At 45.2% G+C, this 10199-nt stretch overlaps 1 long non-coding RNA gene across 1 annotated transcript in view; it reads left to right on the plus strand.

The window, feature by feature from the left end:
- LOC126504499 (uncharacterized) overlaps positions 1 to 9518 on the plus strand; it is a 278823-nt gene extending 269305 nt beyond the window's left edge. Inside the window, exon 5 of the long non-coding RNA XR_007592623.1 lies at positions 9322 to 9518. This is a non-coding gene — a long non-coding RNA (uncharacterized lncRNA). The remainder of the gene's footprint in view (positions 1 to 9321) is intronic.
- Positions 9519 to 10199: the final 681 nt, after the last annotated feature.

The raw sequence follows: 10199 nt of genomic DNA on the forward strand, positions 1-10199 counted from the left end.
CTTGTACTTTGACTGTGAAATGCTGCCTATAGCTTTAGGGAGTTGGTTGCGAATTGATTAATCCTAGGGGCGTTGGTCCTTTAATGAATCTCTTCATCTGAAGTCATCACAGGGAGGTGATGAAAAGTAGGAGTTTCCTGCTCTGGGGCAGCATTTGCTCAAGCTCCTTCCTGCACCCCTGCCTTTTTGCTTCCCAGTTATAATGTGAACAGCCCCTCTCCCTGCCACAGTGGAGTAAGCCTCTGAAAGCTTGAGCTGAAACCGACCGTTCTTCCTTTCGGTTGTCTTCCTTGAGCATTGCATCTGAGCTGTGCAAAAGCCTCACTAACACACTGCTCTGGGAAGCAACCCCGCCCTGCCCCCCCCACGATGAGGGTGGCTGTCACTGGGTGAACAGCAGGGGCTCTGATGGGGTGTTTCAAGGGAGTGTTCACACAAGTGCTGTAGGGAAGGATTGAACTCTCTCTGCCCGCCTATTAGCTCACGCACCAAACACACCACACCCTTTCATGGCTTTTCTCCTAGGACACCACGGGCGGCTCTTTTATCTGAGCTTCCAAAGATTACATCACGTAAGGAATCATCTTCAAAGCTGGGCGGTGGTGGCACACGCCTTTAATCCCAGCACTCAGGAGGCAGAGGCAGGTGGATCTCTGTGAGTTCAAGGCCAGCCTGGTCTATAAGAGCTAGATCCAAGACAGGCTCCAAAGCTACAGAGAAACCCTATCTCCTCCTCCCCCAAAACATCACCTTCATCCATTCTTTTAATCAAAGTCTTCTCTTTAAGGAAAACCAATCAATCCAATACTGGCAAACCCACAAGTAGCAGAATGAAAATAAAGAACAGGACTGTCTTTCTTCTATTAAATATTGTTGCAAAACACCCCATCATGCCACTTGTTTCTCCTCCCTGAATTTTCCCAGATAGGTCACAAATCTGTTCGTTCACCAAACATCAGGAAGTCATTCTTCTTTGCCATGAGCCTTGCTGTGACTGCACTGGCTCACTTCCTTGGGGGCAATTACCCACGGTAGGCTTGCCACTGAAACTACACCCAGAGCAGCTGCCAACCCCTAAGCCAGCCAGTTCGCTCTGCTCTTTGTTTATCAGAACTGGCTGAAATGCCCGACTAGCATGCCTGGGAGAAGACAGAAGTCACAAACCATCATGGTTGTCTAGGCTCCCTCTGCTGAGGCCAGCAGAGCTCACAGCATAATGGAGCATTCACTTCCAGACATACCTGTTTAGATCGGCTGGGGCGAGCAGGGAAGAAAACACACCCAGTTGGCAAAATGCAGGTGAGGGCCGGCCCCAGGTGACCTTGCTTAACTATTTCCAAAGCGATTTCCGAAACCAGTTTCTCCAGCCTCGTAGAAAGGTTTGTTTATACAAGAGGCAGTTCTCAAAATCCAAAGGTCAACGTCCTTTCCACCTCCTCCAGGAAAGGGACACTTCTGACTTGTGCCCTCCTTCGGCCACTCCCTTATGATCAGGACTTCTACCTTATCATCACCACCTGGCCACCACCTTAGCTTTTTCCCTCAGCCACTGCTGCACCTTGAGGATGGTGACACATCACAGGTGTCCGGGAAGAGCTGTGGGTACAGAGAGGCAAACTCGTTAGTGACAGATTGACCAAGACCTTATATATGTTCACATCCTACTGCTCAGCTCAGTGTCTGTCACTTATTGGATGTTAAATTATTTGTCTTGAGTCCTTGGATACAGAATGGATTAATGCATATATTCAAAATTCATACAGTCTGACGGGTTTATGTTGGTTCTGCGCATAGATCCTCTGACTAATTAGCTCTGTGAATAGTGAGCGCTCCTTGGTTTTGCCAGTGGTAAAACATGATGAAAGGTCTGTGGACGAGACCCCTCCTTCGTGATAGGATTGTGCCTGTACCACTGTGGTTATGGCTCACCTAAGTGGGTTGTGACTGTGACGTCAGCACTGCTGAGATCCAGCAGCTGTGAACTGTGACGTCAGCACTGCTGAGATCGGGCAGATGAAGTCAGTTATGATGTCACTACTGCTGAGATGGGGCAGATAAATCAGCTATGACGTCAGCACTGATGAGATCAGGCAGAAGTCAGCTATGATGTCAACACTGCTGAGATCAGGCAGAGGTGAACTATGATGTCAACTGTGGGGCCATGATAGCCAAGGCCAACCTGCAGGCACCATGTTACCGCCTGCTCTATCCTACTCAATTAGTGGCCCCAGAGAGCTCAGACCTGCCTAATAGTTTACACATAACTTCCTATGATGGCTCAGTGAACTTAATATGGTTCCAGGCATCCCTGAAGAGTCACTGACCTTTGCCTTGGAAGGCCTGTGAGATCCCCATGACCTGCGGGTGAGATAAGAATAAATAACTATGTTCCTGCTTTCTGCTTCTGTAGACTTGCTTGTCGCTGTGAGACTGGGATGAAGTGGTCTTTTCTTTACTAAACAAAAGGGAAGAGAAATGACTGAGGGGAGTAAAGCAATTTTCTTGCCCAGATATGCCACTGATGAAAGATACCAAAAAATATATCCATGAATGGAGATATATGTGGCCTTCGCATGTTCAAAGACTCAATCCAGTATAGCTGTCAGCTCTTTCCGATGCGATGCACAAATTTAGCAAAAATATTTATCAAAACTGGCGCAAAGTTTTCTTTGCATATACAGATAAGTTTAGTCTAAAGTTTTATGAGGGAGAAAAGGAAATAGAATAAGTTAGAAACAATTTTATAGAAAAGTAAGAGTGGAATCCAGGCATGAAGATGCATACTTATAAACCCAACATTTGAGAGGTTGAGGTGGGAGAATTATGAGCTTAAAGCTAACCCGGATAGCATAGCTACACAGTAAGACTATTCTCACAAGGCTTGGCTCTAATGTTGCATTTCCTGGCACTCTTTTTCTCCTCAAACTGCACCTCTTGCGTTTCTCCTTGCCCTGCATGAGAATGACCACTAATAACCACGTGGCACAGCCAATCCTAGGTTGTCTTGAAATCTCTTCTCCCGATGCCACTCATTCAAACTCTCCAATTTAGCCTCAGGGAGATTTTGAGGGCAAGGGCAAAAGGTGGCCATTCCTTGCTAGAATATCCCAGTAATGGCCTCTCAGCCAGCTGATAACATTTGTTTCCTCTAAAACCTCTTGAGCTGGGCCCCTACAGTCCACATCACCCTCAGAACTACTGTTTTTCATGCTTCCTCTAGGATGGTCCACTAAGCCTTGAGTAAGAATTCAACTCTTCTTCTAGTCCAAAGTCCTAAAGTCCCCTGTATTACCCAAAACAGCAGCATGGGCAGGGCCGTCACAGCAATAACTTTGTCCCTGGTACCAGCTGGTATTTTAGTTACTGTTCTGTTGCTATGAAGAGACGCCATGACCGAATAAAGCATTTAACTGGGGGCTTGCTTAAAGTTTTAGAGTTTCGAGGTTAGTCCATGATCATCATAGGAGGAAGCAGATAGGACGGTTCCGGGGAACTAGCTGAGAACTTTAGATTCTAATCCACAGGCAGAGGCAGGGGGGCAGGGAGAGAGAGAGAGAGAGAGAGAGAGAGAGAGAGAGAGAGAGAGAGAAGAAAAGAGAAGAGAAGAAAAGAGAAGAAAAGAGAAGAGAAGAGAAGAGAAGAGAAGAGAAGAGAAGAGAAGAGAAGAGAAGAGAAGAGAAGAGAAGAGAAGAGAGGAGAGAGGAGAGAGAGAGGAAGAGAGTGTGTGTGTGTGTGTGACTAGGCCTGTCATGGGTTTTGGAAACCTTAAATCCCATCCCCAGTGACACACCTCCTCCAGCAAGACCACACCTCTCAATCCTTCCCAAAAGCCTCCACTCCCTAGTGTAAGCATCAAATGTATGAGCCTGCAGGTCCACTCTCATGGACTCCAACTGCAGGATATAAGCAGGGGCATAGAAGGAGGGATCATAAAAGAAAAAGCTTCCATCTGAACCTCATACCTACCTCATGCAAAATTAACTCAAAATGGATCAACTTAAATGTGAAATGCAGAAATTATAATCCATTTTGGAGGTTTTGTGATTTTTATGTACAAAGAGCTATCATAGTCTCCTTGACTGGATAATCTAGTCAAGAAAGATCATTGGTCTAGTCCATAAAGCCTTCGCATTTAATGGGACTCTGGGTGCAACTGGAACACCCCCTTCACGTGTTGGTCTATATTTCTGATGGAATGGGTGAGGTTTGAGCAGCTGAAGACGGCAGGCCAAGAACCTGGTGGCTTTTCCCCGTGAATCTGGTGGAGTCCCTGGTCGTTCATCTTGCTCTCTGAGGCACACTGAGCATGCATGTGCTAGGCAATATTCGTTCTCGGAAATTATAATCTATTAAAAATACATGTCAAGATTTTAAAACTAGGGCTGGGTATTCTTATACATGAAACCAAAACAGAACCCATAAAAGAACAACTTCAATAAACTGATTACCCCCCAAATTAGAATCTTTGGTTCTATGAAAAAAACATGACATGAAGAGCCAAGCTGCCAAAAGGCTGAAAATAATTTGTATCAAATACAAGAAGACATTCATGTTCCACATGCAACGAATTCTCTAAACTCAATAGTAAAGTAAGGCCATTCAATGAGACATAAAGAGACTTTTACCAGAGAGGATATGTGGGTGAAAAACCAACACACTAAAGTGTGTTAAACATCACAAACATTAGTAGCCTCAAGTCACAATGGACTGTCAGAGCAAACATGTCATAATAGTTAAAATTGATTTTTTTTCCAATACCAAATGCTGGCCAGAATAGCTACAAAGCTAACCTATACATCAAAAAGATGTATAGTTATATAATATATTATTATATATGCTTATATACTTATATACTATAATAATTCATAGCTGATGAGTCAATTGTGTGATAAAAATCATTATGGAAGGTGGTTAAAGCTTCTTGATAGAACAAACACACATTTGCCTTCCCCACCCACCGTGCCCCCGGGCATTATCCCAGAGAACTGGAAATCATGTTCACCTAGAATTCTGCACAGCAATCTTCTTTAGCAGTTCCATCTGTAACCGTCCCAAGGCGGGAATGATTGACATGCCCACAGCAGGTGGATGATTAAAGCCAACCGCCTCCCCAGTCTCACAGAATACTAGTCAGCGGTCCAGAAGAGCAAACTATTGATACATCAGCAGCACTGTGGCATCTCTGAGGCGTTGTGCTGAGCCCAGATGCCAGTCTCCTAGAGTCACGGGCTGTGTGGTTCAGCTGTGCTGGTTTCTGGGGGCAGAGAGTCATATAAGTGGGTAGACTCCTGGGAACAGAGCTGAGAGCATTTCATCTCTGTTAGAGCAGTCTCATTTAGGAAATAAACTTCCTGTGCCTCGCCATACTTTTTATTTTAACCTTTAAAGTTTACTTAAATGGCTTTGTCATCCTATAGTGCCCTTCCTCCAGGGTGGCCTCATAGCCTAAGAGAGTTGAGTCAAGCAGCGTGAACCATGCCCCACTATACAGTAAGGACAGGAGAGAACCAATTTCCTTACAAATCTTTGCAGAGCGGGAATTGAAGAAACTATAAGCCCAGGGATGCCTTAAGAACACCAATAGGTTTCAAAGGCTGTCACACCACGTGAAACCCACTCTTCACTCCTGGGTTTAGCCAGCACACCACAGGTTCTGCCAATTAGGAAGGTGAAAGACCCAAGCGGTCCAGCCTTCACTGAAGAATCTCAAGAGCAATCTGTGCTGCCTGGGTGTCCGGTCTCGCTGCACACCCACAAGAAACTGTCCCAAGCTTGGAGGACAAGTGGCAGTGGAGCAGAGAGAACAAGGTGTTGGACTGGAAGACCTCGATGGCCAATCAGAAGCAAGCCTCTCAAGCTCATTAATCATGAGAGTGAAGGGTGTGACCAGCATGAGAAATACACTCTGCCTGGGGGAGATATAAAATCCAGGGGACTATGAGCATAGAAGGCTGGAGAACTCTGAGGTCGCATTGGGCAGTTAAGCGGGTACACAGTCAGGACAAATGCAGATAGCAGTTCATGTCTAGGCTTTATATGTAAATAAGATGTGCCTACTGGCTTGTATAACTGGAGAGTCTAAAGGCAGGGCTGGTTTGGGGAACCATGACTTGGAAAGCAACCTCTAAATTGTCTTTCTCTCTGTTCTCTCCCTTGTCTACTCTGTCACTCTCTTGACTCAGTTTCCCTGTCTTTGTTCTCAGACCTGTTTCTTTTCTAAGGGCGTTCAAGCCTTCATCACCCTGAAGCTCTGGGGCACTGAATGTCCTGAGTCTGTGAAGATCCCATGCCCAACTCTTAATGCTTTCTGTGGTATGGGTTCAAATAGAAAACTCTGTTGAAATGGGACCAAGTTATGGGGCCGCATGAACACTCAGAAGAACTAGATTGTCCCCATGCCTGAAGTATACAAAGCAGACAAAAGCCATCCTGAGACAGATTCTGAAATGCTGACATAGCAGGTGGGCACCTTACAGCAAAGGTTGAACCAGGCACATGGTGTCCAGGAGTTGGCACAAAGCAGTGGGGTTCTTCAGAGGGGACTAGAGGCAAGCTCACATGCTTGAGTATTCTGTTAGAAAGGGACTGTGGGTGGGTCCCACACAAAGAAACAACTGGACATCCAGAAAGGACATCCACAGAAGCACAGAAGGTCAAGAGTGAAATGGGAAGGCTGCATTTCTGGAGGACCACACTGGGCACCTGAAGTCTCCACACTTCACGGTTACCCTGAGAGGTCACTTGCTGGGAGTGAGAAGTTCTATTGCCCAGGACAAGAAGGCCAGGTTGGAGTCCCATCTGGACCATTTCCTCACACAACAACACATGCTGGTAAAGTGTGAGGGGTGAAGCAGCTGTGCCCATCGTTACTGAGAGTCTAAACTGCTGGAGTCTCTGTGGAAATTAGTGTACAGGTTCTATGCACGCCTTTAATCCAGCACATAGGAGGCAGAGGCAGGCAGATCTCTGAGTTTGTGGCCAGCCTGGTCTAGACAAGGAGTTCCAGGACAGCCAGGGCTACAAGAGAAACCTTATCTCAAAAAAAAAAAAAAAAAAAAAAAAAAAAAACAAACCAACAAAAACAAAACAAAACCTCCTAAAACTGTAATGACCTTATGACGTAGCTAAACCACTCTGGCAGATTCACAAATGACTGAGTCAACACACTAGAGATGCGTGGACATCCATGGATCTTGCTGCATGACTCACAACATCTGGCAGTGATGTCATCAGAGATGTACAGCAAGAGACAAATGGATAAAGATCATGGTAAATATACAAGTGAGTTTACTCACCTGCAAAGACAGACAAAATCCTTCCATTTGGATAGAACTGGATATCATGAGGTAACCCGGCTTCAGAAATATAAATATTACATGTTTTCTTTCATATTCAAAGTTCTGGTTTATATATGTAAATGAATATATATGTACACACACACACATATATATATTCACACCCATACATTTGTGACTTGAAAGCATACGGGGAATATTGGAAAAAGGAAAGGAAACAGTGAAACATTACCAACATTATTTGTAAGGGAGTAGAGGATATGAGCGTTCAGATGGCATTCACATACTAAAAAATGTCATAGTGAAATTTATCATTCTCTACAAGAAATACAGCTAAAACGAAAGCAAGACAAGCATTCAGATCCGTGCACTCTGGAGAAAGAACACAGGTGGAGGTACCAAGACTTGAGCTCAGTGCCGGAATAAAGATAGTGCTGCCATGAAAATAGACAGACCAAAGGCATGGGATAGAGGAGCGGAGAGAGACCAACACAGCTGTGGCCACTGAAATTTTGGCAAAAGTGTCTCCAACATGCAGTGGGCCAAAGACAGCCTGTTCAACCAATGGTGCTGGCAAAACTGAGAGCCCACATGCAGAAGACTGAAATAGATCCACATCTCTCACGCTGTACAAAAATCAATTCAAAGCGGATAAAAGATCTTAATTTAAAACCCTACGGCACTGAGATGCTGGAGGTAAATATGCTGTCCAAGACACTGGGGCAGGCGAGAACTTTAAAGAGAATCCCAGAGGCATAGCCCAACAATCAGCAGATGTGACTACGTGAAATCAGCGTGCCTACAGGGCAAAATAAACTATTAGTCCGTGGAATGGGAGAGAATCTTTCCCAGCTACACTCCAGACCAGGAGCTCATACCCAGAATTTCACAGATATCTTATAATGTATGCATGTGTATGCTTATAATGTATGCATGCGTATTCTTATAATGTATGCGGGTATCCGTGCTTAAAATGCGTGCATATATTTAGGTAAAGCCATGAGTGCAGGTAACATCTAAAACATTTAAAAGGTGGCCAAGAGGATGACAGCTGAGGAGGAAAGTTGAAAGGCAAAAGGACCCAAGAAATAAGACACAAACCCATTAGTTCCTAATTTCAACTTGGTGACAGCTTTAGCTTTTATTGATGATGTGCAAATTCAACCTTCTGCTGTTGAAGTGTCAAGAATCGTGTTCTCCAAATAATCCAGCGTGTGCTCTTCCTTTGGGGTGGTTTGGTGAACACCAGGCTTGCTTTTTCAACTCACTGGCCACCGGTGAAATAGGAAGTAGATGTGATGAGTCACTGCGTGTGTTTGTCACACTGCCCCTCTTGGAAAAGTGATTGTTCTGGCGGATGGACGTGGACTAGAGAGAAGGCTCCATGGTTAAGAGCACTGGCTGCTCTTCCAGAGGACCCGAGTTCAGTTCCCAGCACCCACACAGTGCCTCACAACCAGCTGTGACTCCAGTCTCAGGGGATTGGGCACACACTGAGCACCAGGCCTGCACATGGCACACAGACGTACGTGTAGGACAAACATCTCTATACACAAAATTAAATAATAAAATCTTTAGAAAATAAATAGTCTATTTAATACTATAGTGGTATTATTTGACATATAAGTTGTGTTACTTTGCACAAAGCCAAGTGTGGACTCTTGGCAACAGAAGGACTGGTGGCTACCCTTAAAACCAAGAGTGAAAAGAACACAAACAGGCCAGGAATCTGGCCTGTATGACAGTGAATGACATTTTGAAACTTTTCAAATTTATGTCTATTTCTCAGGTTTTGAAACCTTTTAAGTTGCAGAAAATTCGAGTGTGAATGTACTTCCCATTTGGGAAGATGAGCTGACACACATTGCTATGTGCTTAGATATACATGTGCATGTGTGTAAATATCAGCAACGGATGTACATGGTGTTTATTTGTCCCTGCTCCAAAGATTACTTGAGACGAATGCACTTAGAGGCAGGCCCAAAGAAGCCACAAACCAAATTTCTATCTGCTTCCTCAACCACAGAGATCCTTCCGAAAGCTGTGGCAAAGCCTTTGAACTCAGCTCCTCTGAGGACGGAGAGACGGCTCAGTGGGTTAAGAGCACTTGCTGCTCTTCCAGAGGGTCTGAGTTTGGTCCCCAACACCCACATCCCGAGCTCACGATCAACTGGAACTTCTGCTCCAGGGCATTCAACTCGACCTTCCAGTCTCCACAGGCACCTACCCACCCTTGCCGTCCACTCATGCAGACACATATACGTAAATAAAGAACGAAAGTATTATCTTTAAAAAATTCCACTTCTCTGTCGTGATAACAAGAAGGTTTCCTAGTGAGCACACCTCTGGGTTCATGAGCCCAGAGGGCCGGTTACAAATGTCCTTTGCGGTTCCTCCTTTTCCACCTTAGAGGAGCCCCAGAGGTGGCCTCACCATCAAGATGGGAACGTTGGCATGACACTCGTGAGTTCTGTTGAGAAGGAGGCCAAGGCTGGCTTTCATTTCTCAGGCTCCTCTCCCACTGTGAGGGGAACTTCTGAAATGCCTGCTTCTAGTGCCATGACTTTTAAATGAAAGACTTCTGAAGTAAATGGAACTGTTTATGACTGAACACCGAGTTAGAGATTACAGTGAAGTAGCCTGACTCACTGGCCACCTGAGGGTGATTCATGCAAGGAAATCTCCAGCCCAAGCCGTTATTATAGTGACCAATTAAGACCTGTGTGGGCTTCCTGGGTTTCGCACGGAGGCTCAGAGATAGAACTATGGTCAGGAGTGAAAGTTCCAAGAAGCCGGTGCTGAAAGGCTGTAGCCCTCCACTGACGGGGAACCAGCTCACGCTGGCTCAGTACACACTTCCTCTCTCTCTCCCCATCCTTTGCAATTCCTGCTTCTTTGCCAATT

Source organism: Alexandromys fortis, unplaced genomic scaffold (genome assembly GCF_014885135.2).
Source record: "Alexandromys fortis isolate MF-2015 unplaced genomic scaffold, M_Fortis_MF-2015_v1.1 scaffold_55, whole genome shotgun sequence".
Classification (NCBI taxonomy): Eukaryota; Metazoa; Chordata; class Mammalia; order Rodentia; family Cricetidae; genus Alexandromys; species Alexandromys fortis.